Genomic DNA, 5,709 nt, shown 5'->3' on the forward strand with positions numbered 1-5,709 from the left:
CGGATAATCTGCTCTGCATACAGGTTGAAAATGTATGGAGATAGGACACATCCCTGGCGTACACCCTTCCCAATTTTTAACCATGCAGTGTTGCCCTGCTCTGTTCTGACGACTGCCTCTTGGTCCAAGTAGTTTCGCATTAGCAGGATTAAATGTTCTGCGATTCCCATTCTTCTCGGAGTCAGCTACAGTTTGTTATGACTATGATTGGGTATTATTGTCAGGACAGGAGTCCAGAATGAAGGCTGCACAGTGCAGTTGACCTGGGGGGAGGGATTGCATAACAATGAAAGAGTTTTTCTTTTCTTTTTCAAAGAGAAGTGTGAGTTGGGGGAAGGGGTGGGCAGGGAGAAAAGTGCAACAGTGAATGACTGGAAATCCTAAGTCTCTGTAAACTTTCATTAAAATTAATTTTTAAAAAGTTGATTGATGTGTATTGCTGTCAGCAGAACTGTCTGCACCAGCAAGTGCCAGGCACAAGGAGTGCCACTTCCTCAGAGCCTGACTGACCCTGGTTTGGGGACTAAGGTAGTGAGCTCTGTTCACTCCAGCAATGAGCAGGGAGGCTAATGCTGCATTCCTCATAGCTGCTCCTTTTTCTTAATCCATTTCATCATAGTTTTGTCATTTTTTCCCCCCAACCATAAACTGTCAACTTCCTTGGTGCTATTATATTCCTGTTTTAAGTTCTATAAATAAGGAGTCCCCAACACACACCTTTCTGATTTTAAACCATTCATCAGTGTTCTCATGCTCCATTTAGACAATAGCTTCATAGTCTAGGTGTAGATTTCTCATGAACACAATTAAGTGTTCTGGAATTCCCATACTTCTCAATGTTAGACATCATTTGTTGTTATCACAGTCAAATACCTTGTCATAGTCAATAAAATACGAATATATATTCTTCTAACATTCTTTTGTTTTAGCCAGGATCTATCTGATATCTGTAATGGTATCCCTTGTGCAATGGCCTCTTCTAAACCCTGCTTGAACTTACAGCAGTTCTGTCAATGTACTATTCTAACTGATTTGACAAATCTTCAGCAGTAGTTTGCTTGCATGTGATATTAATGATATTGTTTGATAATTCCCACATTTTGTTGGGTCACCTTTCTTGGAATGGGAACAAATAGGATCTCTCCCAGTCAATTGGCCAGGCATATGCCCTCCAAATTTCCTGATATATACTGGTAAGCAAATCCAGAGCTGCAGCTGTTAGTTGAAACATGTCAATTTCTGTTCATTTATTCCTGCAGTTTTATTTTCCCCCCCAGCATCAGGAAATCAGGTGACTAGGCAATATTGCACGCGGCAAGTCCACTGTAAGGGACCTCTCCAAAATACTTAAGAGCACGGTGCCAATTTGAAGAGTATTATGGGCCTAATTAAAGCCATGATCTTCTCAATCACCTGCTACACATCAGAGATACAGAGAATGTATAAGGATGACAGCAGAATTAATGCCTTTGAGTTGTGGTTCTGGAGAAGAGTATGGAATAGCCCATGGACTGCCAAAGAACAAACATATGTCTTGGAGAAAGTGCAATCAGAGAGCACTCTGGAGCACTTTGCCTTGGAGGCAAAGATGGTGAAGTTTCATTTCTCATAATTTGGACATGCAGTTAGGCGAGGTTATTCCTTTGAAAAAAAGACAGTATTTTGGAAAGTTTGAGAGTCAGCTAAAGAAAGGAAGCCCCCAACAAGACGGATTACACAGTAATTGAAGTAATGAACTCAAGTGTGTCAGAAATGAAGATGATATAAGATAGGGGAGAGTTCAGGTTGGTAGCTCATGGGTTGCTATGAGTCATACTTTATAACACTAACAACAACAACAACAACAAAAATAAGGAGTTCATGGGCTGACTGTGGAGTAGACATCAATTACTCCTGTGCAAGTTCAAACTGAAGGTGAGGAAAATGAAAACAAGTCCACAACAATAAAACTCAAACCTTGAGTCAATCCTACCTGCATCTATAAATAATTTATGTATTTTTCTCCCCTACATTAAGAAAACCACGCAGACTGTGTCCTCTCCCTCCTCCTCTCCCATGATGGAAGAGAAGAACGCTCATCAATGGTAGATGGCAATTATACTGAAGCAACATGCTCAGGAAACATATATAGAAGATTTGTGGATAGATTATTACCTAATGTCATGAAAGAAGTAAAAAAAAATTAAACTATTAAATAATATGTAAAAATATATACTTACTTACCCTTTAGTGTGAAGGTTCAAGATAATAAAGATGTTAATTAACTGATGTAGATGTGTAATAATATAATTCCTAAAATATTAGCAAGATTTTTTTTTATTTTAGAAAACCCCCATCACAAATCTTACTGAAAAATGGATATAGAAGGGCACACCCCTAAAGCAAAGAGTAAAGGGTAAGGAAACAGGAAAACTAGGTTACTGGAAGTGAAACATTCAAAAGGGATTTAATGAGAATGTTAAAACGTCATAGTGAGTCTAATCAATGTTCCTGAATAATTGTTCATTAGAAACTTTTCTCTCTGGGTTGGGGTGAGACTGAGAAAAATTGGATAAATTATGTATACTACATTGAAATAGATGAGGGAGAGAACAGTTTAAAAGCAATATATGATTGGGTATTATGGTTATGACAAGAGTCCAGAATGAAGGCTGCATAGTGGAGTGTACTCATAGCAGGGGTAGGGGGAGGATTGTATACCAATGAAAGAATTTTTCTTTTACTTTTCAAAGAGTGAACTGGGGAGGGTTGGGCAGGGAGAAAAATGCAACAATGAATTAATGGAAATCCAAAATCTCTGTAAATGTTCATTAAAAGTAATAAAATTTAAAAAAGTAATAAAATAATATTTCTCTGAAAATACAGTAAAATAAAAATGTTGTTATAAGTAGAAGTTCTTACTATGTGAAAGCAAACTGTGGCTGGCTCTTTGCTGAGATTGGAACTGACAAAAAGCATTTGGGTTCGGCTGCTGTGCACACGGAAAAAGGCAGCCACTGCAGGAAGGTTGCTCTGGGCCTTGGTGGCCAGACACATGAGCACCATTTCTTGGGGCATGTCCACCTCTGCAGCCCTTAAGCCAGCTGCTTCTGGAAGAAAGAGCTTGACCAACTGGTGGTCTGGTTCGCCTCAAGCAAAATATACCTTTAGCACCAGTTCCTCCTTCCTGGCTCCTGCCGTTACCCAGCATGCCCCTATTTCAAGGGCACAGCTGTGGTCAATGGAGAGTTAGAAGACCTGAGCCTTGATGACTTTAAGGGGAAGTACGTGCTGCCTTTCTTCTACCCCTTGGGCTTCACCTTTGTGTGTCCTACAGAAATTGTTGCGTTTAGTGACAGAGCTAACACATTTCACGATGTGAACTGTGAGGTTGTGGCCGTGTCTGTGGATTCCCACCTCAGCCGTCTGGCCTGGATAAATACATCTAGGAGGAATGGTGGGTTGGGCCACATGAACATCCCACTCCTGTCAGATTCAACGAAGCAGATTTCTCGAGGCTACGGTGTGCTGTTGGAGGGCCCTGGTATTTCACTAAGAGGTCTGATTATTGACCCCAATGGTGTCATCAAGCACTTGAGTGTCAAAGACTCTCTTCCCCTCCCCCCCCCCACCGGTAGGTTGCAGTGTGGAAGAGACCCTCTGCTTGGTGAAGGCATTGCAGTTTGTGGAGGCCCATGGCGAAGTCTACCCGGCCAACTGGACACCTGATTGTCCTACAATCAAGCCAAGCCCAACTGCTTCCAAAGAATATTTTGAGAAAGTCAATGAGTAAGTGGGTTACCCATGTGCATCTGTAGAGCTGCTTACACTAGAGAAGAACCCTGAGTTAGAGACCCCAGTGTGTGCTTCAAAGGTGATTGTTTATAGAGAGGGGGCAGCAATGCTCATATTCGTAAATATTACTCCAAATTTTTTTTTTTTGTGACATAGGTAAAGGCTTTTGAAACTTGGTTAGCTTCAGTGTAAGGAGTCTTTTACCTGTAACATCTTGATGGCTAGTTACAATGTCTGTTCACCTCTTCCCTGGATCATGTCTTCAATGAGGAAAGAAACTCTTCTCTCTCAGCCTTATTTAGAGTACACACGTAAATAACACGACAGACATTTACAGCTTCTGATCAATGTTCTGAAATTGTCTTGAATTTCTTCTTATTAAACTAAATTTTCTCTTAAGATCAGCAAAAATCTTTGTTTCAAGTTGTTAGCTTTTGAGGTCTGCTCCTACAATGACATGTGATTGAAAGAATATGTGAATCATGTTTTTTGTGTTTTTTTTTTTAAATTTAGGTTGTTTATTTTTCATTTCAATGAACATCTACAGAGATTTTGGGATTCCATTCATTCATTGTTGCACCCTTCTCCCCGCACAAACCCCTCCTCCCTCCCCCCCATTTGCTCCTCTCCTTGAAAAGCAAAAGAAAAACTCCCTCATTGGTGGTGGGGTTTGGGGAGGTGAATCATGTTTTGAGGAAAACACCGTGACAAAGTGACTTCCCTGGTCATGCAAGATCCCCTTCCCTAGTACCATGTTTACATAGTTCACTTGTTTTATTCATTGATTGAGTTGGTATCTACTATACATTTCTAGATATTGATTTTTTAGATATTGAGAATTTGTCCTCACCAACATTCCAGATGTTTACATGTCTTTAATCTCTTTTTGTTCACTGGTTATCCTCTATTGCTTCAGATTAACCACATGAATGGGCTGAGGCAGTTCTGATGGCTCCCATTTAATATGTTCCGTCAACACTGGCAGACTTACATGTTCTCAGTTGTAAAACATTTAGTATTCCCCAATCAGACATAAAATTCATACCTATAATACCTTGAGGTAAATGAGATGCAACCACTTCATACAACATGTCTAAATGTTCCAATTCTTGTCTAGACTTTCACCTTAGTCTCATCAATTGCTGCATTCTTGTATTCCCCTAATATTATTTTAGGTCCCTTCAAGATTTTATAAACAGGTTTGGGAATCACATTTGGCTTCTATGTCCAGGTGCTGCAAGAGGGTTTCTTCTCCACCTCCCACCATTTTACCCAAACACGTGGGTCCCATTGTTGGGCGTTGGACCAGAAGACCTTGGCCTCAATTTCAACCCATATCTTGATTAACTAGCTGAGCTTCTGCTTCAAATGATTCCAGCTGTGTCTCATCATTTATTACTTCACTATTGAGATGAGTAGAAAGGACTTGTTTGTTTTTGTTGTTGTTAAATGCCATCAAGTTGCAGGTGACTCATAGCAACACTATGAATGAAACTCATCACTTGCATGACTTTCATCCTCTCTCCAGGTTCATAGGGTTTCCAGAGGCAAGCTATTTATGGAAGTGGATGCCACTCCTGCTTCCAAGCTTGTTTTAATGGATGAGCTCCATCAAACACGGTCTGCCATGTTGAGGGAATAGAGGGAGATTTTACTGGCCTACTGAACCTCCTGCAGTACTGCCTTTGATCTCTTATCACGACTCCATCAATATCTGCTATGTTCATCCTATTCCCAAGTAACCGTCTAAAATTTCCGCCCTGCTAGGCTAAATATTTCACCCAGTCTTTTCCCATTTGCTTATGAATCAGCCCAATGTTCTTTGTATCCCTAAAACCCATAAGGAGAATCATTTCAATAAGCCTTACATGGCTTCTCAAATTGTTGCCTGTTGGTCTCCATTAGCAAAACCACATGAGGTGCCCATGCTGAAGG

The 5,709-nt window shown here is 40.4% G+C and overlaps 1 pseudogene; it reads left to right on the forward strand.

Annotated features, from left to right (window-relative positions):
- LOC102843965 overlaps positions 1–3,772 on the forward strand; it is a 12,942-nt pseudogene extending 9,170 nt beyond the window's left edge.
- The last annotated feature ends 1,937 nt before the right edge of the window (positions 3,773–5,709 follow it).

Source organism: Elephantulus edwardii, unplaced genomic scaffold (assembly GCF_000299155.1).
Source record: "Elephantulus edwardii isolate Elephantulus edwardi_28Jun2011 unplaced genomic scaffold, EleEdw1.0 scaffold00096, whole genome shotgun sequence".
Lineage (NCBI taxonomy): Eukaryota > Metazoa > Chordata > Mammalia > Macroscelidea > Macroscelididae > Elephantulus > Elephantulus edwardii.